This window comes from Phyllobates terribilis, unplaced genomic scaffold (assembly GCF_046119375.1).
Source record: "Phyllobates terribilis strain yellow unplaced genomic scaffold, ASM4611937v1 Scaffold_5__5_contigs__length_657084704, whole genome shotgun sequence".
NCBI lineage: Eukaryota > Metazoa > Chordata > Amphibia > Anura > Dendrobatidae > Phyllobates > Phyllobates terribilis.
Genome location: NW_027362765.1, coordinates 70,745,549 through 70,772,797, shown reverse-complemented (window position 1 = coordinate 70,772,797; position 27,249 = coordinate 70,745,549). Strand labels below are relative to the sequence as shown.

Sequence of the window (27,249 nt, the reverse complement as noted above, 5' to 3'; positions counted from 1 at the left end):
AACCTTTTTAAGCTGCAGTTATAGGAATGTAAAATATATTATACACATTGTTCATATATAAGTGTATAGGTTTATTATTTTGATACAAATTTGTTTTCAATAACAAATGGTCAATGGTAAGTGTGTACATTTTCTAATAATCATTTACTGCTCTAAATTGTTTTCCCTTTGTTTTGAAGACTTTACTATAACTTGTATTTTTTCTTTTACATCTGTCAATAAAACAATTAAAAAAAGAAATTTGCTACTTTCCTGTGTGAGTTTTTAGATGTGCAAGATTTGTTTTCTGATTAAAGGATTTCCCACAATTTGAACATGAAAATGGCTTCTCCCCTGTGTGAGTTCTCTGATGTAGAAGAAGTTTTGATTTCTCTGCAAAACAATTCCCACATTCTGAACACGAAAACGGCTTCTCCCCCGTGTGAATTTTCTGATGTCTAATTATCGGAAAAACATTTCCCACAATTTGAACATGAATATGGCTTCTCCCCTGTGTGACTTCTCTGATGTGTAACAAGTCTTGATTTAATACTGCAATATTTCCCACATTCTGAACATGAAAATGGTTTCAGCCTTGTGTGAGTTAACTGATGTCTAATAAGACAGTATTTCTCTGAAAAACATTTTCCATTTTGTGAGTTCTTTGATGTTTAACAAGGTGATGTTTTACTGTAAAACATTTCCCACATTCCGAACATGAATATGGCTTCTGCCCTGTGTGAATTCTTTGATGCACAATTAAAACGGATTTTCGTTTAAAAGATTTCCCACATTCGGAGCATGAAAACGCCTTGTTGCATGAGTGAATTATCTGATGTGTAATGAGATTTGATTTCCCTATAAAACATTTCCCACATTCTGAGCAAGCAAATGGCTTCTCCCCTGAGTGACTTCTCTGATGTATAACAAGTTTTGATTTCTCACGAAAATGTTTTCCACATTCTGAACAAGAAAATGGCTTCTCTCCTGTGTGAGTTCTCTGATGAGTAACAAGATATGATTTTTGTGTAAAACATTTCCCACATTCTGAACATGAATATGGCTTCTCCCCTGTGTGAATTTTCTGATGTCTAATTAAAACTGATTGTTGTTTAAACAATTTCCCACATTTGGAGCATGAAAATGGCTTCTCTCCTGTGTGAATTCTCTGATGAGCTACAAGTTTGGATTTCTCTCTATAACTTTTCCCACATTCTGAACATGAAAACGGCTTCACCCCTGTGTGAATTCTCAGATGTGTAACAAGATTTGTTTTTCGATTAAAACATTTCCCACATTCTGAACATGAAAATGGTTTCTCCCCTGTGTGACTCCTCTGATGCATTACAAGTCCTGATTTGGAACTATAACATTTCCCACATTCTGAACATGAAAATGGTTTCTCCACTATGCAAGATATTTCATGTTCAACTTCCCTACTGTGACTTTTGTTTTGCATATTTCTCTTTGATAAAACAGCAAAAAGGACCTGTTGAAAAGGACCAGATAACAGATTTTTTCTGAGAAGATCTTGAGGTGTTTCATCTGCAAAATCTGAGAATATAAGACGTCCCTCTGTGTTCCTGGTACAGTCATCTGCCATGAATAAAAATTATTTTATTATTTTTCAGTAACATTGCATAGGAATTACTATTTATTATATACTTCATATCATTTCCATGCAAATTGTAATACAATTAAATTATTGACAAACTAAGACAATAGACCACAAAAGAGGGACTAACATTATAGTGTTAGGTCACGAGGTTATGTCCTTACACTACTCTATAATAGCCATCTTCTCGGTTCGTGTTTCACTTTATCTGTGAAGAAACGTTTCCAGTTACAGTGGGGAAAAAAAGTATTTAGTCAGCCACCAATTGTGCAAGTTCTCCAACTTAAAAAGATGAGAGAGGCCTGTAATTGACATCATAGGTAGACCTCAACTATGAGAGACAAAATGAGAAAACAAATCCTGAAAATCACATTGTCTGATTTGGAAAGAATTTTTTTTCAAATTTTGGTGGAAAATAAGTATTTGGTCACCTACAAACAAGCAAGATTTCTGCCTCTCACAGACCTGTAACTTCTTCTTTAAGAGGCTCCTCTGTCCTCCACTCATTACCTGTAGTACTGGCATCAGTTTGAACTTGTTATCAGTATAAAAGACACCTGTCCGCAACCTCAAACAGTCACACTCCAAACTCCACTATGGTGAAGACCAAAGAGCTGTCGAAGGACACCAGAAACAAAATTGTAGCCCAGCACCAGGCTGGCAAGACTGAATCTGCAACAGGCAAGCAGCTTGGTGTGAAGAAATCAACTGTGGGAGCAATAATTAGAAAATGGAAGACATACAAGACCACTCATAAACTCCCTCGATCTGGGGCTCCACACAAGATCTCACCCCGTGGGGTCAAAATGATCTCAAGAACGGTGAGCAAAATCCCAGTACCACATGGGAGGACCTAGTGAATGACCTGTGGAGAATTGGGACCAACATTACACAGGCTACCATCAGTAACATATTACGCTGCCAGGGACTCAGATCCTGCAGTGCCAGACATGTCCCCCTGCTTAAGCCATTACATGTCCAGGCCCGTCTGAAGTTTGCTAGAGAGCATTTGGATGATCCAGAAGAGTATTGGGAGAATGTCACATGGTCAGATGAAACCAAAGTAGAACTGTCTGGTAGAAACACAACTCGTCATGTTTAACATAGTAACATAGTTTTTAAGGTTGAAGGAAGACTAAGTCCATCTAGTTCAACCCATAGCCTAACTTGTTGATCCAGAGGAAGGCAAAAAAAAACATGTGGCAAACACTAAGCTCCACATTGGGGAACAAAAATTCCTTCCCGACTCCATACGACAATCAGACTAGTTCCCTGGATCAACGCACTATCAAGGAATCTAGTATTTATAACCTGCAATATTATACTTTTCAAGAAAGGCATCCATGCCCTTCTTAAATTTTAACAGTGAATCACTCATTACAACATCATGCAGCAGAGAGTTCCATAGTCTCACTGCTCTTACAGTAAAGAATCCCCGTCTGTGATTATGATTAAACCTTCTTTCCTCCAGACGTAGAAGATGCCCCCTTGTCCCCGTCTCAGGCCTCAGAGTAAAAAGATCAGTAGAAAGGTCTTTGTACTGTCCCCTCATATACTTGTACATAGTAATAAGATCACCCCTAAGCCTTCTTTTTTCTACAGTAAATAACCCCAAGTGTAATAACCTGTCTTTGTATTGCAGACCCCCAGTCCTCTAATAACCTTGGTCGCTCTTCTCTGCACCCGCTCTAGTTCAGCTATGTCTTTCTTATACACCGGAGACCAGAACTGTACACAGTATTCTAAGTGTGGTCGCACTAATGACTTGTATAGAGGTAAAATTATGTTCTCCTCATGAGCATCTATGCCTCTTTTAATGCATCCCATTATTTTATTTGCCTTTGCAGCAGCTGCCTGACACTGGCCACTAAACGTGAGCTTGTCGTCCACCAATACACCCAGGTCTTTTTCAGTTACAGTTTTGCCCAGTGTTTTACAATTAAGCATATAATTATACATTTTATTTCCTCTGCCCAAGTGCATTACCTTACATTTATCCCCATTAAAGCTCATTTGCCATTTATCAGCCCAAGCTTCTAGTTTACATAGATCCTCCTGTAATATAAAATTGTCCTCCTCTGTATTGATTACCCTGCAGAGTTTAGTGTCATCTGCAAATATTGAAATATTACTCTGTATGCCCCCTACAAGGTCATTAATAAATATGTTAAAAAGAAGGGGGCCCAATACTGACCCCTGTGGTACCCCACTGTTAACTGAGACCCAGTCTGAGTGTTTTCCATTAATAACCACCCTTTGTTTCCTATCACTGAGCCAATTCTTAACCCACATACATATATTTTCCCCTATCCCCAATGTTCTCATTTTATGTATCAACCTTTTGTGTGGAACCGTATCAAAAGCTTTTGAAAAGTCCATATACACAACATCCACTGCATTTCCTTGGTCCAGTCCAAAACTTGCCTCCTCATAAAAACTGATCAGATTAGTTTGACAGGAACGGTCCCTCGTAAATCCATGTTGATATTGGGTCATGAGGTTCTTCTTCTTCAGATACTCTAGTATAGCATCTCTTAGGAAACCCTCCAGGATTTTACCCACAGTAGAGGTTAAGCTTACTGGCCTATAATTTCCAAGTTCAGTTTTTGTCCCCTTTTTGAATATTGGCACCACATTTGCTATACGCCAGTCCTGTGGTACAGACCCTGTATTATGGAATCTTTAAAGATTAAAAATAATGGTCTATCTATGACATTACTTAATTCCTGCAGTACTCGCGGGTGTATCCCATCCGGGCCCGGGGATTTATCAACTTTAGTGATTTGTAGACGCCGCCATACTTCCTGCTGGGTTAAGCAAGTGACATTTACTGGAGAATTTTTGTTATCACTAATCATGTTTTCTGTCATACGATTTTCTTGTGTAAATACGGTTGAAAAAAAATCATTTAGCATATTGGCTTTTTCCTCATCCTCATCCACCATTTCACCCAGACTATTTTTAAGGGGGCCAACACTATCATTTTTTATTTTTTTACTATTTATGTAGTTGAAGAATATTTTGGGGTTATTTTTACTTTCTCTAGCAATGATTCTCTCTGCCTCAATCTTTGCTGCCTTGATTTGTTTTTTACATAATTTATTTAATTTTCTATATTTATTTAATGCCTCATCACTATTTACTTGCTTTAGTTCTCTAAATGCTTTCTTTTTGTCACTTATTGCTCCCCTTACAGCTCTATTTAGCCATAGTGGTTTCCTCCTATTTCTAGCATGTTTATTTCCAAGGGGTATATATTGTGCACAGGTCCTATTCAGGATGTTAATAAATGTCTCCCATTTGCTTTGTGTAGCTTTATGTCTCAGGATATCGTCCCAGTTTATTGCACTAAGATCATCTCTTAACCGTTGGAAATTTGCCTTCCTGAAGTTTAGTGCCCTTGTAACCCCTCTACTACACATCTTATTAAAGGTTACATGAAAACGTATTATTTTGTGATCACTATTACCCAAGTGACCCCCAACTCGTATATTTGATATGCGGTCTGGCCTATTGGTTAATATTAGGTCTAGCAGTGCCCCCGTTCTTGTTGGGTCCTGAACCAGTTGTGAAAGGTAATTGTCTCTCATAGTAGTCAAAAACCTATTTCCTTTGCTTGAACTACATGTTTCTGTCCCCCAATGTATTTCAGGGTAGTTGAAGTCTCCCATAATAATGACTTCTCCTTGAGTCGCTGCTTCATCTATTTGCTTTACGAGGATATTCTCCGCTACTTCCATTATTTTTGGAGACTTATAACAAACCCCTATCAGTAATTTATTATTTTTTCCCCCTCCCCTTATCTCCACCCACAGGGACTCTACATTTTCATTAGATTCACATATATCCTCCCGCAAGACAGGTTTTAAGGATGATTTTACATATAAACACACCCCCCCCCTCGCTTCTTTGAACGGTCATTTCTGAACAGACTATAGCCCTGTAAATTAACTGCCCAGTCATGGCTCTCGTCCAGCCACGTCTCAGATATCCCTACCATATCATAATTATTTTCCAACAAAATTAATTCCTCCATTTTGTTGGTGAGGCTTCTGGCATTAGTGTACATGCATTTTATGTATCTCTCTGTACCTCTATTCCTTCTTACTTTATTGACTGTTCTAACCCCACCCCCAATTTCTTTATTTGTGCCCAGGTCACTATCTGCACTATCTTCCCCACCTATAAAATGAATACCCTCCCCCCCAATCCCTAGTTTAAACACTCCTCCAATCTTCTAGCCATTTTCTCCCCCAGCACAGCTGCACCCTCCCCATTAAGGTGCAGCCGGTCCCTAGCATAGAGTCTGTAGCCAACTGAGAAGTCGGCCCAGTTCTCCAGGAACCCAAATCCCTCCTTCCTACACCAGTTCTTGAGCCACTTATTTATCTCCCTAATCTCCCGTTGCCTCTCTGGCGTGGCACGTGGTACCGGTAGTATTTCAGAGAATACCACCTTGGAGGTCCTTGCTTTCAGCTTGCAGCCTCATTCCCTGAAATCATCTTTAAGGACCTTCCACCTACCTCTAATTTTGTCATTTGTGCCAATGTGCACCATGACCTCTGGGTCCTCACCAGCCCCTCCCAGTAATCTGTCAACCCGATCAGCAATGTGCCTGACTCGAGCGCCAGGTAGGCAGCACACTGTTCGACTATCCCTGTCTTTGTGACAGATTGCCCTATCTGTTCCCCTAATAATTGAGTCCCCCACTACAAGCACCTGCCTGGCCTGCCCTACTCTCCTATTTCCCTCTTTACTGGAGCTGACACTCCTCCGGCTTTCAGGGGACATGCCTTGCTGCAGTAGTGCTACCCTTGTACCGTCACTCCCCTCATCTGCCAACTTTGCAAACTTATTGGGGTGTGCCAGATCAGGACTAGCCTCCCTGGCACTCTTCCCTCTACCACCCTTTCTAACTGTCACCGAACTAGCGACCTCACTGTCCTGCAGCTCCCAACTACCACCCTCCCCCACATCTACCCCAGTGAGCTGCTGCTCAGTGAGCAACAGACTCCTTTCCATGTTGTCAATGGATCTCAGTGTTGCTAGCTGCTCATTTAGATCCAGTATCTGGGCTTCCAAACGCACAACGTGCACACATCTCGCGCAGCAGTAAGCAACCTCGACCGGCTGTTCAAGGAATACATACATGTGGCAAGATGTACACTGGATAGCATTGTCAATAATGGAGCTCATTTCCTAATGGGGATTGCAATATACAGAATGTTAAGTAAAAAGAAAAGTAAAGAATTAATGAAATACAGTCAGCAATTCAGTCCAAAGTTCTCTCTTCCAAACTCCCTGAATACAAAGTCACTGAAAAACAAGTCACACACTTACTTTCGTTCGCACTTACACTCCGGACACACGCAGCTCGTTCACACTCGCAAACTAAGAGATTTAAAGAGTTTTTTTTTTTCCCTTTTCCAGCAATGCACCCTTCACCTCAATGCACTTCCAAAAGCCTCAATGCACTTCCAAATGTTTGGAGGAGAAAGAATGCCGAGTTGCATTCAAAGAACACCATACCTACTGTGAAGCATGGGGATGGCAACATCATGCTTTGGGGCTGTTTCTCTGCCAAGGGACCAGGACGACTGATCCGTGTACATGAAAGAACGAATGGGGCCATGTATTGTGAGATTTTGAGTGCAAACCTCCTTCCATCAGCAAGGGCATTGAATATGAAACGTGGCTGGTTCTTTCAGCATGACAATGATCCCAAGCACACCGCCAGGACAACAAAGGAGTGGCTTCGTAAGAATGGGAATGGGCCAACATACCAGCAACAGTGTGTGCCAACTGTATGAAGAATTATAGAAAAAGTTTGACCTCTGTCATTGCTAACAAAGGATATATAACAAAGTATTGAGATGAACTTTTGTAGGTGACCAAATACTTATTTTCCATCAAAATTTGAAAAAAAAATTCTTTCCAAATCAGACAATGTGATTTTCAGGATTTGTTTTCTCATTTTGTCTCTCATAGTTGAGGTCTACCTATGATGTCAATTACAGGCCTCTCTCATCTTTTTAAGTTGGAGAACTTGCACAATTGGTGGCTGACTAAATACTTTTTTCCCCACTGTACAGGAACTTTCTAGGTTTTTTTATAGTGCTTTACTGGCAATATAACACTATTGCTGGAAAGAGAAACTCATACACTATTAAACAGTAGTATATAGTAGTTGTTACAAATATCCCCACTCAACTACTTATCTTGTTAGTCCCATAGTGGTTCTGAATTGTCCAAATTTGGCTCTTGAAAGTGGCTTTGTCATAACATCAGCTATCATCTGGTCAGTCTCGCAACAAACAAACTCAATTACGACATGTTCTATCAAATCACGCAGGTGATAATGTTTAACGTTAATATGTTTGGTTCGCACATTGATCTTCTCACTGCATGCAAGTTCAAAGGTATTCCGGGGAGATAAAAAATTGTTTGTACTGTCCCTGCCTTCATAAACTATAAAGATAGGATGCAGAGTGCACTTTAATTACCTTAAGACTTTTAATTTCATGAGACAGCAGCTACTCCCCCATCCCATCTGGGACCATATGTCACACACCAGTGTTCAGCTCCATCTTGAGTAACAACCAGCCTGAGAAGAAGGGGCGTGGTCATGCCCCTTGTGCTATGTAGAGAAACAACTATTATCAGGAGACTGGCTGGTAACAGCATGGAGCGGCACACTACTGTAATTTCCCAGATGAGAGGGGTGAGCAGTGAAGAGCAGCTCCTGTCACACTAGCCCTCTGATAATGGCTCCGTCTGCCGACCAAGGTGAGGGGGCAGGCGATGGCATGGCCTGCTCCTGGCTTTTAGTAGGAGCAGCCAGCCCCCTCATAATGTCTCCTTCACGGCAGGGCTACTAGCAAGGAGCAGGTCACGCCCCCACTCCTCGGACTGCAGACAGGGAGACATTATCAGGAGGCTGGCATGACAGGAGCTGCCCTTCACTGCTTATCCCTACCGTCTGGGACGTTACAGCAGTGTGCAGCTCCATGTTGTTATCAGCCAGTCTCCTGATAATGGTTGTTTTTCTGCATAGAAAAAGGGGTGTGGCCATTCTCCCTCTTCTCAGGCTGGCTGTTACAATGGGGAGCTGAATACTGGTGTGTGACATACGATCCCAGACAGGAGGGGAGAGCAGTGAGGAGCAGCTCCTGTTGTACAGAATTATAAGTGTTATTAAGATAATTAAAGTACTGGGCATCTCATCTTTATAGTTTATGAGAGCGGGGACAATACAAAAATGTATCTCCCCAGAGTACCTCTTGAATGCATGTTTGGTTCTCTTCATAAATCACTGTCGGTTGACTTGATCGCTTACTAAGATCGCCTAATAATTGGGTTAATCAAATGACCTCTTCACTTGCGTGGGCTGCAAACACATACTCTGCTTCTGAAGATGCCAAGGGTACAGATGCCTGTTTTCTGCTAGACCATGAAATTTAACTTTTTTCTAAGCTTGAACAAACAGCCACTTGTCGATTTATGATCACTTACGTCAACAGCCCAGTCTGCATTCACATAGCCTGTGAGTTTTAAATCTCCTGTTCCAGATATCCTTAAATTTATGTCTTGAGTCTCTTCCAATATTGAAGCACTCTCTTAATGGGATTCCAGTCTTTTTGAAGCATTTTTCCACATATCTACAGAGAATTCCAATTGTTGCTGCGATATCCGGTCAAGCCATAGCTGCTATGTATAGAAGGGCCCCTACTGCCTGTCTATTTATCATGGTTAGGTTTCAGATCATCTTCTCCTTTCAAATTTAAAAGTAGGATGGTGTCAGGATTTCTGTTGCTCTTCTACAGTTTGACCACTAATGGCTGCTATTGTTCACTTTAATATTGTGCTGCAGTTTCACTCCTTCCCACTGGAGGTTGCTGTTGTGTTGTGTAATTGCCCTTTACCCAGATGGCCGATTCTGAATCTATGGAATCCATCTTGTTTTCTGTTTGGGCCTACTTAAAGCCGCATGGATCTCTCACACATTGCTTTAGTATTGTGTCTAGCCATTAGCTTAGTTTCAGTCTCCAGCTCTTGAACAGTCTTATCCAGACTGCTCTATTCATCTACGGATTGTTTCCTACAAGTCCTTGCTATCTCCAAGAAATTTTACTACCACTTGCTGTTCCTGCTTGTGCTCCTTCGGCCACTGGTTTTCAGCAGTCCTATGCCCGTACTGTAACAGGCCTGTTATGGTACTGGCATAGTACTGCTGGAAACCAGTGGACAGGTAGCAGTTTCATTTCATCCCACGATTGCGGCTATGACTCAGGTAGTGTTTTGACAAAATAGGATAGACGCTTAGCTGGTATACCCTTGTTTGATCTCGACCATCTCCTGACTTCACATTCACTTGATTTTTCTGTTGCTTCTTCAGTGGTTAGAGAACCTAACCAAACTAATACATCCTTTGTCTTGTTATTTTGAAATTGTGACTGAGATTGTTGTTGCTTCGGTTGGACTACTGGTATGATGACATGAAACTTTAGCGACATGAAGTTGTCATCAATCATTACACCACTGCTTATTGTTACCTTGTTCATTTCTGATGGCAGGATTCTATATCCTTTCTGGGTTTCCCTGTAGCCCACTAGAAAACCCTCTTCTGCATGAGATTCCCACTTGGAATATTTTTCTTTGGGAATATGTACAAATACTTTACTACCAAATATTCTTGTGTGTTGTAGTTCAGGCTTCTTGAGGTTCCATTGCTCAAATGTAGTTTTCTCATTAGCTTTATCTAGTAGTCTGTTTTGAAGATAGCAAGCTGTTCTGATTGCTTCTCCCCAATATGTGGTTGTCAAATCTGCATTAAATAGCCCACTTCTTCTACTGTCACAAAGTGTCTGGTTCCTTCATTATGCTACATAATTTTGTTTAGGGTTGTATTACCATTTTTCCTTAAAACACTGTGTCTAACACAACTGTCATCTTTAAATGTAACTTCATTTCCCTGTCTTGTGAGTTGCTTCACAGATAACCAATTGCTTTCAAGACTAGGATATAGAGCACATGCTTTACTGGGATCTTTCTGCTTTGTGTTGGGGAGACTGGACAATTAATGTAACCATCTCCTATTCCCTCTGAATTCATATACCGACCATTAGCCAAGATCACTTTCTCTGATTTACTTTGGTCTAGGTTAGAGAAGCTTCTGTCATTAGTCATATGAATAGCTTCCCCAGAGTCTATACACCATGCATAGTTTGATGTACTTGCAATAACAGTAAACACAGCTTCACTACCTGAAGTGTCATATTCTTTAGTAATGGCACTTGTAACCCTTTGATGATTATTTTGCTTTTTCAGCTGATTCATTCTAACTTTTGAGATTTTTCAGTGAGCCTTTAGGTGCCTTGATTTCTTGCAGACAAAACGCTCACGTATTTCCTTCAAATGATTTTTATTTTTGAGTAGATCAGGGTCATTTGCATGTTTTTGGTTGTCATTAAGATTTAAAAAGAGAAAACACAGTAGTTTAACAATAAATGGCTTCACCCAACCAATAATCATGAGTGGAGAAAAAGTTTTTTTGTTATCATTCATATTCTCTGAAACAAGGCCAAGAAAGCAAAAATTCTGTCGGGGTATGTAAACTTTTGAGCACAACTGTATCTTTTCACCTCATCCCACTCATTCAATAAGACCAGGGTGTATGGTGCCAGTCTTACTGAAGCAAACCTTAAATCCACATCCTTGTGAGCACACCCAAGAAAACACATCTAAAAGTTATTGTACAAGTAATTGACTGAGTAGAATCTATGATGTCTCTGCATTTAGTGATCACTATTTACCTGTGCAGTTAGCTGTAGGAATCTCCTCTTTACACCGCTCATCACCCCTCACATATGTCTCTGTAGCATTAATATGGGGCAGATCTTTACACTGAAATAAATGTTGTAAAAATCACAGACAGATAAAGATATTTGATGAAATGATTAAAAAAAACAATGATCAAACAAAATCTAAGGCACTGTTCACACTGGTGTAAGAGACTCAGGTAGTAGTTGTGGCCAACGGCTGATGTGTTCCCATACCCTGGTCCCATGACAAAGATAAATGTCCCAAATCTCCTGTGTTGTGTGTGTGGTGCAGAACACTCACGTTTTGATTGCAGCTCTCTGATGTCTTTGGTTCTTTCACCTCAGGAACCGCCGCACACACATTTAGGGACTTCCATTCCGTTTTATAAAAAAGAACTTTACTAGAACACTTGTAATCATCTTCATACAGCATAGATCACATACTTTTCCAGGGTTACCGTTCGATACACCGCACATATTGATGTTCACTGTCCGTTTGTCCTGAGCTGTCCCTTCCATAGCGGACGTTCCTGGTCTATGAGACCCTCGCAGTTTTAAGAATCCCGTACTGACTATTTCCCGTCCGACTTCCCCTTCAATAAAGGCTTTTGGACACACACCTCACTGTGAATCCTGTGGACCGTAGGTCCCGAACGTTCGGAAATGTCTGGCTCAGAGTATCTGAATACGGGTCCTTTTCTGCTGGACAGCTTGTGCCAACGGTGCCCCCTGGACCACCAACTGTTATCACCTTACATCTCTCTCTGTTCCTCTAGAACTGACTGCAACCAGGAAACATCTCTGTGCTTCACTGAATCTGCTCCTCCCACACTGAGCAGCTCACAAACCCCTTAACTCTTTCCTAACCTGCAACTATATCTACTTTAAGCTATAGTGCCCCCATTTAGCCTTACTCTTCTACTATTCTAATACCCCATCTGCACTAACCTAAACTGACCCTATAACTAACACATCAGACAATTAATAATAAAACATGTTTACATTTAAAACAGGATATAGTGTTATGTGTATATATACAGACAAGGTGGATGACCAGGTCCTGGTCACACTCTTACACTGGTGTATATTTTCTCATGCGATATAATCATACCGATGATTGTCATCTTAGTGTCATCCGATTCTCTTGCATGAGAAAATCGCACCACAGGTGCTGAGACGATGGAATACTTAATTTCTCCATCTTCAACATGGTCTCTGTGAGCATACTTTGGAGTTTCACACGCACCCAAAGACTTGAAAGGGTGAGTGCGATCCGATCATCGGATGCACCTGCAGCATGCTGAGATTGTTTTCTCATTCTGAATCGACATGACCAAATAATCGCAGATCAGCACTGCCCCATAGTATAACATTGAGCTGAGTTCTATCTGATAAAACATCGGATAGCACTCAGCTGTGTTAAATGCCAGTGTGAGCGTAGCCTCAAACCTAGCCTCCCAATTCTAACCAGCAGTCTCCATAACATGATTATTCAAGGTGTCAAGATTATTCCCCAGGAATACTGGCCCATGCCAACAGGATAGGTTCTTGTAGTTGCCACAAATTAGATCAAGGTGCTGAGATGTTCTGAACATCCCATTCTACCTCGTCCCAGAGATGCTTTATAGGGTTAAGATCTAAGGACTGTGAAGGCGGGAAAACAAGGAAAACTCAGTCATGTTCCTGGTGTAACATAGTGGAAAAAAGGCACCCTCTGAAGTGAATTGCTGTGTGACATAACGCTTTACATGTGGTGCTGCATGATATACTTTAATTACATGACCCTGATGCAAAGTTCTGAGATTACATGGTTAATGCTGTGGTTTATAGTATATCCTTTATGTGAAAGTTAGGGAGTGTAGGCAGCTGGGCAGGAGAGAGTTACAGAGGGTCAGCCCTGCAGCTGGGCAGGGGAGAGTTACAGAGGGTCAGCCCTGCAGCTGGGCAGGGGAGAGTTACAGAGGGTCAGCCCCGCAGCTGGGCAGGGGAGAGTTACAGAGGGTCAGCCCTGCAGCTGGGCAGGGGAGAATTACAGAGGGTCAGCCCTGCAGATGGGCAGGGGAGAGTTACAGGGGGTCAGTCCTGCAGCTGGGCAGGAGAGAGTTACAGAGGGTCAGCCCTGCAGCTGGGCAGGGAAGAGATACAGAGGGTCAGCCCTGCAGCTGGGCAGGGAAGAGTTACAGAGGGTCAGCCCTGCAGCTGGGCAGGGGAGAGTTACAGAGGATCAGCCCTGCAGCTGGGCAGGAGAGTTACATAGGGTCAGCCCTGCAGCTGGGCAGGGGAGAGTTACAGAGGGTCAGCCCTGCAGCTGGGCAGGGGAGAGTTGCAGAGGGTCAGCCCCGCAGCTGGGCAGGGGAGAGTTACAGAGGGTCAGCCCTGCAGCTGGGCAGGGGAGAGTTACAGAGGGTCAGCCCTGCAGCAGGGCAGGAGAGAGTTACAGAGGGTCAGCCCCGCAGCAGGGCAGGAGAGAGTTACAGAGGGTCAGCCCTGCAGCCGGGCAGGAGATAATTACAGAGGGTAAGCCCTGCAGCCGGGCAGGAAATAATTACAGAGGGTCAGCCCTGCAGCCGGGCAGGGGAGAGTTACAGAGGGTCAGCCCTGCAGCTGGGCAGGGGAGAGTTACAGAGGGTCAGCCCTGCAGGGGAGAGTCACAGATGGTCAGCCCTGCAGCTGGGCAGGGGAGAGTTACAGAGGGTCAGCCCTGCAGCTGGGCAGGGGAGAGTTACAGAGAGTCAGCCCTGCAGCTGGGCAGGGGAGAGTCACAGATGGTCAGCCCTGCAGCTGGGCAGGGGAGAGTTACAGAGGGTCAGCCCTGCAGCTGGGCAGGGGAGAGTTACAGAGGGTCAGCCCCGCAGCTGGGCAGGGGAGAGTTACAGAGGGTCAGCCCCGCAGCTGGGCAGGGGAGAGTTACAGAGGGTCAGCCCTGCAGCCGGGCAGGAGATAATTACAGAGGGTCAGCCCTGCAGCCGGGCAGGGGAGAGTTACAGAGGGTCAGCCCTGCAGCTGGGCAGGGGAGAGTTACAGAGGGTCAGCCCTGCAGGGGAGAGTCACAGATCGTCAGCCCTGCAGCTGGGCAGGGGAGAGTTACAGAGGGTCAGCCCTGCAGCTGGGCAGGGGAGAGTTACAGAGGGTCAGCCCTGCAGCTGGGCAAGGGAGAGTTACAGAGGGTCAGCCCTGCAGCTGGGCAAGGGAGAGTTACAGAGGGTCAGCCCAGCAGCTGGGCAGGAGAGAGTTACAGAGGGTCAGCCCTGCAGCTGGGCAGGAGAGAGTTACAGAGGGTCAGCCCTGCAGCTGGGCAGGAGAGAGTTACAGAGGGTCAGCCCTGCAGCTGGGCAGGGGAGAGTTACAGAGGGTCAGCCCTGCAGCTGGGCAGGGGAGAGTTACAGAGGGTCAGCCCTGCAGGGGAGAGTCACAGATGGTCAGCCCTGCAGCTGGGCAGGGGAGAGTTACAGAGGGTCAGCCCTGCAGCTGGGCAGGGGAGAGTTACAGAGAGTCAGCCCTGCAGCTGGGCAGGGGAGAGTCACAGATGGTCAGCCCTGCAGCTGGGCAGGGGTGAGTTACAGAGGGTCAGCCCTGCAGCTGGGCAGGGGAGAGTTACAGAGGGTCAGCCCCGCAGCTGGGCAGGGGAGAGTTACAGAGGGTCAGCCCCGCAGCTGGGCAGGGGAGAGTTACAGAGGGTCAGCCCTGCAGCCGGGCAGGAGATAATTACAGAGGGTCAGCCCTGCAGCCGAGCAGGGGAGAGTTACAGAGGGTCAGCCCTGCAGCTGGGCAGGGGAGAGTTACAGAGGGTCAGCCCTGCAGCTGGGCAAGGGAGAGTTACAGAGGGTCAGCCCTGCAGCTGGGCAAGGGAGAGTTACAGAGGGTCAGCCCAGCAGCTGGGCAGGAGAGAGTTACAGAGGGTCAGCCCTGCAGCTGGGCAGGAGAGAGTTACAGAGGGTCAGCCCTGCAGCTGGGCAGGAGAGAGTTACAGAGGGTCAGCCCTGCAGCTGGGCAGGGGAGAGTTACAGAGGGTCAGTCCAGCAGCTGGGCAGGGGAGAGTTACAGAGGGTCAGCCCTGCAGCCAGACAGGGGAGAGTTACAGAGGGTCAGCCCTGCAGTTGGGCAGGGGAGAGTTACAGAGGGTCAGCCCTGCAGCTGGGCAGGAGAGATTTACAGAGGGTCAGCCCTGCAGCTGGGCAGGAGAGATTTACAGAGGGTCAGTCCTGCAGCTGGGCAGGGGAGATTTACAGAGGGTCAGTCCTGCAGCTGGACAGGGGAGAGTTACAGAGGGTCAGCCCTGCAGCTGGGCAGGAGAGAGTTACAGAGGGTCAGCCCTGCAGCTGGGCAGGAGAGAGTTACAGAGGGTCAGCCCTGCAGCTGGCAGAGTCTTGGAAGATGTTTTGTAGGTGGTTCAATATTTAGTGTAAATGATACTGTATGTATAATAGACTGTAATTCTAGTGGCCGTTTCCTATGTGGGGCTCTGTAGTGGGGTTTTGGCGCCATCTACTGCTCATTGTTAGCACTTGAGGAACGATATTAGGTGTGCAGAAAAGTCTGTAAGAAATATAGAGGTTTAAGCTATAAATAGATCCCTGGATGCTGTTAGAGTTCAGATGCAGATTGAACGACTTCTTTCTTCAACGTTCAAAGTCAGATTGCTCAATCTTCCCATTCTTAAATCTGCTCCAATTTATGCTGCACTCCGTGGTCATGTGTCTATAAATGTTTCAGATGGGAGTGTGAAAGCATCTCTAATAAATTGGCCATTCAGTGTATAATACTGGGGGATAAAACAAGACTGAACACAAGACCTTCACAGCCATCTACACATCATAGGGGAGATCTCATGGCACCTTCTCTCCATCTACCTGATGATCCTGAGGAACATCGGGATCTTCTTGTGTATAGTCCAGTAGAAGAAGAGGACGGGGACATCTCTCTGGTGTTGTCCTCTTACTGGATGGATCTGGAGGAAACACATACAGGGACTGAATTCATTCTTTACATACAGATAATTATAGGCCGTGTGTATTTAGTCCTGTCTATTACCTGGTGATGTGGGGGGCTGGGGAACCTCCATCATGACGTCCTTGTACAGATCTTTGTGTTCTTCTAAATACTCCCACTCCTCCATGGAGAAATAGACGGCGACATCCTGACACCTTATAGGAACCTGACACATACAATGATACAGTCATCCCCCAATCCCTTCAAAGCGTTTCTGTATAATGTCCCAGCATTCCCAGCAGTGTCACCTCTCCAGTCAGCAGCTCAATCATCTTGTAGGTGAGTTCTAGGATCTTCTGGTCATTGATGTCCTCATGTATCAGGGGGTGAGGTGGAGGCCCTGTGATTGGGCTCAGGGGTCTTCCCCATCCCTCAGACACAGGGTCCTGACAGCGCTCACTAGAGGTCTTCTTCACTACTGTGTAATCCTGGTTATGGAGAGACACATTAATAAATCTCACTACAGACATTTCCAGAGTCCTCACCTCTCCAGTTCTGTCCATCTGTTATTCCCATAGATAAGAATGATGTAATGTGACGTCATCAGAGTCTCTCACCTCTCCAGTAAGCCGGAAGAGGATCTCTAGGGTGAGGTGTAATATCCTCTCCACCATCTTGTCCCTGTCCCTATCCATCCTTGACAGGTCAATCAGGAATATTCTCTTATATAGAAGATCTCCACTGAGAGGATCCAATATTGTAGGGACCTGAATGGGGAGAAGATGACGATGTAACATCATAAAGATCCCATGTAAGAAATCTCCGGAGCTGTTACCGGCTTCACATGATCACTACATCCAGTCATGGCCCCGTCCTGCCCCCGGTATAACACACAATCACATTATAGTCACATACAGGGATTTATCACAGAATATCTCCAATCCAGCACCAAAAACACAGAACAAATAAAAAAAAAATCTAAAATATCTGAATCTTTATTAAATATTCCATAAAAACAATAAAAAGTTATAAAGTGCAGGGAACATCCACAGAGATCGGGACAGCAGAACTAATGTGCAGAGATTCTCTGTGCTTTCCCCAGGACTGAGCCCTGTCCCCTCTATCGCACAGTCCCTGCTCCCTCATTACCGGTCCCCAGTGCAGAGTCCCGGTGCTTCCGCCAGGACTGAGTCCTGTCCCCTCTATCACACAGTCCCTGCTCCCTCATTACCAGTCCCCAGTGCAGAGTCCCGGTGCTTCCCCCAGGACTGAGTCCTGTCCCCTCTATCGCACAGTCCCTGCTCCCTCATTACCGTTCCCCAGTGCAGAGTCCCGGTGCTTCCCCCAGACTGAGTTCTGTCCCCTCTATCGCACAGTCCCTGCTCCCTCATTACCGGTCCCCAGTGCAGAGTCCCGGTGCTTCCCCCAGGACTGAGTCCTGTCCCCTCTATCACACAGTCCCTGCTCCCTCATTACCGGTCCCCAGTGCAGAGTCCCGGTACTTCCCCCAGGACTGAGTGCTGTCCCCTCTATCACACAGTCCCTGCTTCCTCATTACTGGTCCCCAGTGCAGAGTCCTGGTGCTTCCCCAAGGACTGAGTCCTGTCCCCTCTATCACACAGTCCCTGCTCCCTCATTACCGGTCCCCAGTGCCGAGTCCCGCTGCTTCCCCCAGGACAGAGTCCTGTCCCTCTATCACACAGTCCCTGCTCCCTCATTACCGGTCCCCAGTGCAGAGTCCCGGTGCTTCCCCCAGAACTGAGTCCTGTACCCTCTATCACACTGTCCCTGCTTCCTCATTACCGGTCCCCAGTGCAGAGTCCCGGTGCTTCCCCCAGGACCGAGTCCTGTACCCTCTATCACACTGTCCCTGCTTCCTCATTACCGGTCCCCAGTGCAGAGTCCTGGTGCTTCCCCCAGGACCGAGTCCTGTCCCCTCTATCACACAGTCCCTGCTCCCTCACTACCGGTCGCCAGTGCAGAGTCCCGGTGCTTCCCCCAGGACCGAGTCCTGTCCCCTCTATCACACAGTCCCTGCTCCCTCACTACCGGTCGCCAGTGCAGAGTCCCGGTGCTTCCCCCAGGACCGAGTCCTGTCCCCTCTATCACACAGTCCCTGCTCCCTCATTACTGGTCAAAAGTGCAGAGTCCCGGTGTTTCCCCCAGGACTGAGTCCTGTCCCCTCTATCACACAGTCCCTGCTCCTTCATTACTGGTCCCGGTGCTTCCCCCAGGACTGAGTCCTGTCCCCTCTATCACACAGTCCCTGCTCCCTCATTACCGGTCCCCAGTGCAGAGTCCGGTGCTTCCTCCAGGACTGAGTCCTGTCCTCTCTATCACACAGTCCCTGCTCCCTCATTACCGGTCCCCAGTGCAGAGTCCGGGTGCTTCCTCCAGGACTGAGTCCTGTCCTCTCTATCACACAGTCCCTGCTCCCTCATTACCGGTCCCCAGTGCAGAGTCCCGGTGCTTCCCCCAGGACTGAGTCCTGTCCCCTCTATCACACAGTCCCTGCTCCCTCATTACCGGTCCCCAGTGCAGAGTCCAGGTGCTTCCCCCAGTACTGAGTCCTGGCCCCTCTATCACACAGTCCCTGCTCCCTCATTACCGGTCACCAGTGCAGAGTACTGGTGCTTCCTCCAGGACTGAGTCCTGTCCCCTCTATCACACAGTCCCTGCTCCCTCATTACCAGTCCCCAGTGCAGAGTCCCGGTGCTTCCCCCAGGACTGAGTCCTGTCCCCTCTATCGCACAGTCCCTGCTCCCTCATTACCGTTCCCCAGTGCAGAGTCCCGGTGCTTCCCCCAGACTGAGTTCTGTCCCCTCTATCGCACAGTCCCTGCTCCCTCATTACCGGTCCCCAGTGCAGAGTCCCGGTGCTTCCCCCAGGACTGAGTCCTGTCCCCTCTATCACACAGTCCCTGCTCCCTCATTACCGGTCCCCAGTGCAGAGTCCCGGTACTTCCCCCAGGACTGAGTGCTGTCCCCTCTATCACACAGTCCCTGCTTCCTCATTACTGGTCCCCAGTGCAGAGTCCTGGTGCTTCCCCAAGGACTGAGTCCTGTCCCCTCTATCACACAGTCCCTGCTCCCTCATTACCGGTCCCCAGTGCCGAGTCCCGCTGCTTCCCCCAGGACAGAGTCCTGTCCCTCTATCACACAGTCCCTGCTCCCTCATTACCGGTCCCCAGTGCAGAGTCCCGGTGCTTCCCCCAGGACTGAGTCTTGTACCCTCTATCACACTGTCCCTGCTTCCTCATTACCGGTCCCCAGTGCAGAGTCCCGGTGCTTCCCCCAGGACCGAGTCCTGTACCCTCTATCACACTGTCCCTGCTTCCTCATTACCGGTCCCCAGTGCAGAGTCCTGGTGCTTCCCCCAGGACCGAGTCCTGTCCCCTCTATCACACAGTCCCTGCTCCCTCACTACCGGTCGCCAGTGCAGAGTCCCGGTGCTTCCCCCAGGACCGAGTCCTGTCCCCTCTATCACACAGTCCCTGCTCCCTCACTACCGGTCGCCAGTGCAGAGTCCCGGTGCTTCCCCCAGGACCGAGTCCTGTCCCCTCTATCACACAGTCCCTGCTCCCTCATTACTGGTCAAAAGTGCAGAGTCCCGGTGTTTCCCCCAGGACTGAGTCCTGTCCCCTCTATCACACAGTCCCTGCTCCTTCATTACTGGTCCCGGTGCTTCCCCCAGGACTGAGTCCTGTCCCCTCTATCACACAGTCCCTGCTCCCTCATTACCGGTCCCCAGTGCAGAGTCCGGTGCTTCCTCCAGGACTGAGTCCTGTCCTCTCTATCACACAGTCCCTGCTCCCTCATTACCGGTCCCCAGTGCAGAGTCCGGGTGCTTCCTCCAGGACTGAGTCCTGTCCTCTCTATCACACAGTCCCTGCTCCCTCATTACCGGTCCCCAGTGCAGAGTCCCGGTGCTTCCCCCAGGACTGAGTCCTGTCCCCTCTATCACACAGTCCCTGCTCCCTCATTACCGGTCCCCAGTGCAGAGTCCAGGTGCTTCCCCCAGTACTGAGTCCTGGCCCCTCTATCACACAGTCCCTGCTCCCTCATTACCGGTCACCAGTGCAGAGTCCTGGTGCTTCCTCCAGGACTGAGTCCTGTCCCCTCTATCACACAGTCCCTGCTCCCTCATTACCGGTCCCCAGTGCAGAGTCCCGGTGCTTACCCCAGGACTGAGTCCTGTCCTCTCTATCACACAGTCCCTGCTCCCTCATTACCTGTCCCCAGTGCAGAGTCCCGGTGCTTCCCCCAAGACTGAGTCCTGTCCCCTCTATCACACAGTCCCTGCTCCCTCATTACCGGTCCCCAGTGCAGAGTCCCGGTGCTTCCTCCAGGACTGAGTCCTGTCCCCTCTATCACACAGTCCCTGCTCCCTCATTACCGGTCCCCAGTGCAGAGTCCCGGTGCTTCCCCCAGGACTGAGTCCTGTCTCCTCTATCACACAGTCCCTGCTCCCTCATTACCGGTCCCCAGTGCAGAGTCCCGGTGCTTCCCCCAGGACTGAGTCCTGTCCCCTCTATCACACAGTCCCTGCTCCCTCATTACCGGTCCCCAGTGCAGAGTCCCGGTGCTTCCCCCAGGACTGAGTCCTGTCCCCTCTATCACACAGTCCCTGCTCCCTCATTACCGGTCCCCAGTGTAGAGTCCCGGTGCTTCCCCCAGGACTGAGTCCTGTCCCCTCTATCACACAGTCCCTGCTCCCTCATTACCGGTCCCCAGTGTAGAGTCCCGGTGCTTCCCCCAGGACTGAGTCCTGTCCCCTCTATCACACAGTCCCTGCTCCCTCATTACCGGTCCCCAGTGTAGAGTCCGGGTGCTTCCTCCAGGACTGAGTCCTGTCCCCTCTATCACAAAGTCCCTGCTCCCTCATTACCGGTCCCCAGTGCAGAGTCCCGGTGCTTCCCCCAGGACTGAGTCCTGTCCCCTCTATCACACAGTCCCTGCTCCCTCATTACCGGTCTCCAGTGCAGAGTCCCGGTGCTTCCCCCAGGACTGAGTCCTGTCCTCGCTATCACACAGTCCCTGCTCCCTCATTACCGGTCCCCAGTGCAGAGTCCCGGTGCTTCCCCCAGGACTGAGTCCTGTCCCCTCTATCACACAGTCCCTGCTCCCTCATTACCGGTCCCCAGTGTAGAGTCCCGGTGCTTCCCCCAGGACTGAGTCCTGTCCCCTCTATCACACAGTCCCTGCTCCCTCATTACCGGTCCCCAGTGTAGAGTCCCGGTGCTTCCCCCAGGACTGAGTCCTGTCCCCTCTATCACACAGTCCCTGCTCCCTCATTACCGGTCCCCAGTGTAGAGTCCCGGTGCTTCCTCCAGGACTGAGTCCTGTCCCCTCTATCACACAGTCCCTGCTCCCTCATTTCCGGTCACCAGTGCAGAGTGCCGGTGCTTCCCCCAGGACTGAGTACTGTCTCCTCTATCACACAGTCCCTGCTCCCTCATTACCGGTCCCCAGTGCAGAGTCACGATGCTTCCCCCAGGACTGAGTCCTGTCCCCTCTATCACACAGTCCCTGCTCCCTCATTACCGGTCCCCAGTGCAGAGTCCCGGTGCTTCCCCCAGGACTGAGTCCTGTCCCCTCTATCACACAGTCCCTGCTCCCTCATTACCGGTCCCCAGTGTAGAGTCCCGGTGCTTCCCCCAGGACTGAGTCCTGTCCCCTCTATCACACAGTCCCTGCTCCCTCATTACCGGTCCCCAGTGCAGAGTCCCGGTGCTTCCCCCAGGACTGAGTCCTGTCCCCTCTATCACACAGTCCCTGCTCCTTCATTACCGGTCCCCAGTGCAGAGTCCCGCTGCTTCCCCCAGGACTGAGTCCTGTCCCCTCTATCACACAGTCCCTGCTCCTTCATTACCGGTCCCCAGTGCAGAGTCCCGCTGCTTCCCCCAGGACTGAGTCCTGTCCCCTCTATCACACAGTCCCTGCTCCTTCATTACCGGTCCCCAGTGCAGAGTCCCGCTGCTTCCCCCAGGACTGAGTCCTGTCCCCTCTATCACACAGTCCCTGCTCCCTCATTACCGGTCCCCAGTGCAGAGTCCCGCTGCTTCCCCCAGGACTGAGTCCTGTCCCCTCTATCACACAGTCCCTGCTCCCTCATTACCGGTCCCCAGTGTAGAGTCCCGGTGCTTCCCCCAGGACTGAGTCCTGTCCCCTCTATCACACAGTCCCTGCTCCCTCATTACCGGTCCCCAGTGTAGAGTCCCGGTGCTTCCCCCAGGACTGAGTCCTGTCCCCTCTATCACACAGTCCCTGCTCCCTCATTACCGGTCCCCAGTGCAGAGTCCCGGTGCTTCCCCCAGGACTGAGTTCTGTCCCCTCTATCACACAGTCCCTGCTCCCTCATTACCGGTCCCCAGTGCAGAGTTCCGGTGCTTCCCCCAGGACTGAGTCCTGTCCCCTCTATCACACAGTCCCTGCTCCCTCATTACCAGTCTCCAGTGCAGAGTCCCGGTGCTTCCCCCAGGACTGAGTCCTGTCCCCTCTATCACACAGTCCCTGCTCCCTCATTACCGGTCTCCAGTGCAGAGTTCCGGTGCTTCCCCCAGGACTGAGTCCTGTCCCCTCTATCACACAGTCCCTGCTCCCTCATTACCGGTCCCCAGTGTAGAGTCCCGGTGCTTCCCTCAGGACTGAGTCCTGTCCCCTCTATCACACAGTCCCTGCTCCCTCATTACCGGTCCCCAGTGCAGAGTCCCGGTGCTTCCCCCAGGACTGAGTCCTGTCCCCTCTATCACACAGTCCCTGCTCCCTCATTACCGGTCCCCAGTGCAGAGTCCCGGTGCTTCCCTCAGGACTGAGTCCTGTCCCCTCTATCACACAGTCCCTGCTCCCTCATTACCGGTCCCCAGCAGGGCCGGCGTCAGCACCCGGCGCACCCGGGCAAATGCCGGGGCCCTGAGCAGGCAGAGGGGCCCACTGGCGGTCACGCACCCCGCTGGGCTATGGGCGGAGGAGAGCGGTGTCAGCGCCCGCCCTTCTCCGCCGCTTGCTCAGGGCCCCGGCAGCTGGATACTTACCTCTCCCCGTGCCGCCGCAGATCCGCTGTCTTCCTGCTCTGCGCTCCCTGTGACGTCTCAGGTCAGAGGGCGCAGTGACACCTTTACACCGCGCCCTCCCCTGAGCCGTCACAGGGAGCGCTGAGCGGGAAGACGCCGACAACGCTGGAGTCCGGACCCGAGCAGCGGCAGCAGGTGAGAAGGGAGGTGAGTATTTGATTTTTTTTTTTTATGTATGGAGGCATGGGGCATTATAAAGAGGGGGGGGGGGGGATTCCTGCATGGGGCATTATAAAGAGGAGGGGTGACAGCCTGCATGGGGCATTATAAAGAGGGGGGGGGGATTCCTGCATGGGGCATTATAAAGAGGAGTGGTGACAGCCTGCATGGGGCATTATAAGGTGGGGAACAGCCTGCATGGGGCATTATAAAGAGGGGGGGGACATCCTGCATGGGGCATTATAAAGAGGAGGGGTGACAGCCTGTATGGGGCATTATAAGGTGGGGAACAGCCTGCATGGGGCATTATAAAGGGGGGGCAGCCTGTATGGGGCATTATGTGGGGGGGTAACAGCCTGCATGGAGCATTAAAAGGGGGGGGGCTGTATGGGGCATTATGTGGGGGGGAACAGCCTGCATGGAGCATTATAAGGGGGGGCAACCTGTATGGGGCATTATGTGGGGGGTAACAGCCTGCATGCAGCATTATATGGGGGCCAGTATCCTATATGGAGCGTTATAAGGGGACCGGTATCCTGTATGGAGCGTTATATGGGGGCCAGTATCCTGTATGGAGTTTTATAAGGGGACCAGTATCCTGTATGGAGCGTTATATGGGGGCCAGTATCCTGTATGGAGCTTTATAAGGGGACCAGTATCCTGTATGGAACGTTATATGGAGGCCAGTATTCTGTATGGAGCCTTATATGGGGGCCAGTATTCCGTATGGAGCCTTATATGGAAGCCAGTATTCCGCATGGAGCCTTATATGGGGGCCAGTATTCCGCATGGAGCCTTATATGGGGGTCAGTATTCCGCATGGAGCCTTATATGGGGGCCAGTATTCCGCATGGAGCCTTATATGGGGGTCAGTATTCCGCATGGAGCCTTATATGGGGGCCAGTATTCCGCATGGAGCCTTATATGGGGGTCAGTATTCCGCATGGAGCCTTATATGGGGGTCAGTATTCCGCATGGAGCCTTATATGGGGGCCAGTATTCCGTATGGGGCCTTATATGGGGGTCAGTATTCCGCATGGAGCCTTATATGGGGGTCAGTATTCCGCATGGAGCCTTATATGGGGGCCAGTATTCCGCCTGGAGCCTTATATGGGGGTCAGTATTCCGCATGGAGCCTTATATGGGGGTCAGTATTCCGCATGGAGCCTTATATGGGGGTCAGTATTCCGTATGGGGCCTTATATGGGGGCCAGTATTCTGTATGGGGCCTTATATGGGGGCCAGTATTCCGTATGGAGCCTTATATGGGGGCCACTATTCTGTGTGGAGCGATTCACCGGTTTCTGAGCTATTGTGGAATTTATAATAGATATCACTCATGTAATGTAAGAAGTGAAATCTTTGCATTGTACTATATATATATATATTTCTCCGCCGTGTCTCTGCATCATGAATCGTGGTATGTGTTAAAGGGGCCCACTGAGACTCTTTCGCCCGGGGCCCAGAAAAACCTGGAGCCGGCCCTGGTCCCCAGTGTAGAGTCCCGGTGCTTCCCCCAGGACTGAGTCCTGTCCTCTCTATCACACAGTCCCTGCTCCCTCATTACCGGTCCCCAGTGTAGACTTCTCCTCAGCTTCAGCTCTTACCTGTGGCCGCTTCCTACACAGAAAACCGTTCACTTCCTACAAGCCCAATCCTGCTCCTCCCCCCATGTGACTGATCACATGACTGTGACATCATCACAGGTCCTGGAAGCAGAACTGCAAAGGTTCCCAGAATAGAAAGAGGGATAAACTCTGCTCAGCTCCGGGAAATGTCTCTTCCCCCTACCGCCCCCAGCCACAGACATTTACCAGGAGGAGATGTCGGAGGGGGCATGAGGGCAGTGAGGGGCATTCAGCCGATGCCTGAGACTGCAGGGCAGAGACCCAAATCCGGGACTGTCCGCTGTTTCCAGTGCTGTCCGCCATATCCGGGGCCGTCCACCGTATCTCGGGCTGTCCGCCGTATCCGGGGCCGTCCACCGTATCCGGGACTGTCCGCTGTATCCGGAGCCGTCCTCTGTATCCGGGGCTGTTCGCCGTATCCTTGGCTGTCTGCCGTATCCGGGGCCGTCCGCCGTATCCGGGACTGTCCGCTGTATCCAGGACTGTCCGGACCTCTGGGTTATTTGTGATCATTAACAGTCGGAGCAGATAGAACTTTCTCATTATTACATAATCTTCACTATAGAACATCTGGCTTTATGTGTCTGTAAGGTCGTGTTCACACATTGCATAAATACTGTTGTTGTTTTTTTCTCCATATATTTTCTGCAGGTGTCCACAACAAACTACATAATAACAATCTCCTCTGGTTATTGCATTTTTGCTGCGTTTTTTTTAAAGTGTTTTCCTCCTTATTTGATGTAGTTTAAAAACGTTGCTTACAATCTGCACTTAATGTGCTTTTTTCTATACCACAGAAATGTTTTTGGGTTGTTGTTAAAAATAGAGATGAGCGTTCGCCAACCTCAAAGTCAGAACGGACATTGTACATTCAGATTTGTGTTTGGATTCCCGAGCATTTTCCTCAAAATCTGCAAAATTCGGCCAAAGTTCAGTAAATGATCAAGTTTCCACTAATGCTTTTGTTAGGAATTTGGCTAGGATAGTGGTGCTGTATGATTAGCGGAGGGGACATGTTTGATGAGGGGTGGAGTGGTCTGTTATTTTATTTTAACTTAATGTGTGGAGATTCCGGCAGCCAATCAGGGAGCAGAAACCATCCACAATGTCCAGACACAAAGGTTTGTGTCATTGGCTGCTGAAGACACATGTCCCTCTCCATGTAGAAAAGCGGACATGTTGTTTCGGCTCCATTTTGTCAGTGTAACAGCACAGAGAGGCTGCTGCAAGTAGTCAGATAGGTATCTAGGTGGTTTATTGTCAGCTTGTTCAGATAGATAGGATCCTGTGTGAAATCGACCTTCCAGCATATCAATCCTTTGTGCTAATAGTGTGGTCCACACACCAGTCCACATTTCAGAATCTAAATCCTTTGTGGCATTAGTGTGGTCCAGACACCGGTCCACATTTTAGAATCTAAATCCTTTGTGCTAATAGTGTGGTCCAGACATCAGTCCACATTTTAGAATCTAAATAATTTCTGCTAATAGTGTGGTCCAGACACCAGTCCACATTTCAGAATCTAAATCCTTTGTGCTTATTGTGTGGTCCAGACACCAATCCACATTTCAGAATCTAAATCCTTTGTGCCAATTGTGTGGTCCAATCACACTATCTCAGCAAACAAATACTGATTGTTAATTTAGTGACACATGACTGACAGGTCTGGGCCTAGGGTTGTGAAACAGCTGGTTAAAAGAGGGGAAGGGTAAATCAAACATCAATGGGAAAAAGCGAGGTCGTGGTGGAAGGGGAAATGGGCTTGGTGTTCTAGGTATACATGGGGTAGGTGGTAATGTTACTGAAAGCTCTACTGAACAAACACCGTCTCATCCTATCCAAAGACATCTTCTGATACTGAACGGGTCACTCGACTCCCTTTCTTTGGCAGCCGCATAGTGGTATGCCTTGTAGATGAGGGCCAGAAAGAGCATGTGCTCCAGTGAATGGCAAGCACTGCATCAAGTGGCCTTTCCTCCACCTTAACATCACACACAGTACAGTCCTCAGAGGTGGCACCCCAATTAACCTTGTTTCCTCCACGCT

At 48.7% G+C, this 27,249-nt stretch overlaps 1 protein-coding gene and 1 pseudogene across 1 annotated transcript in view; both read right to left on the bottom strand.

Moving 5' to 3' along the window:
• The window catches only part of LOC141271460 (uncharacterized), a 549,319-nt gene that overhangs the window by 128,441 nt on the left and 393,629 nt on the right, over positions 1-27,249 (bottom strand). The window lies entirely within an intron of this gene.
• LOC141270774 (uncharacterized) lies at positions 88-25,258 on the bottom strand (annotated as a pseudogene).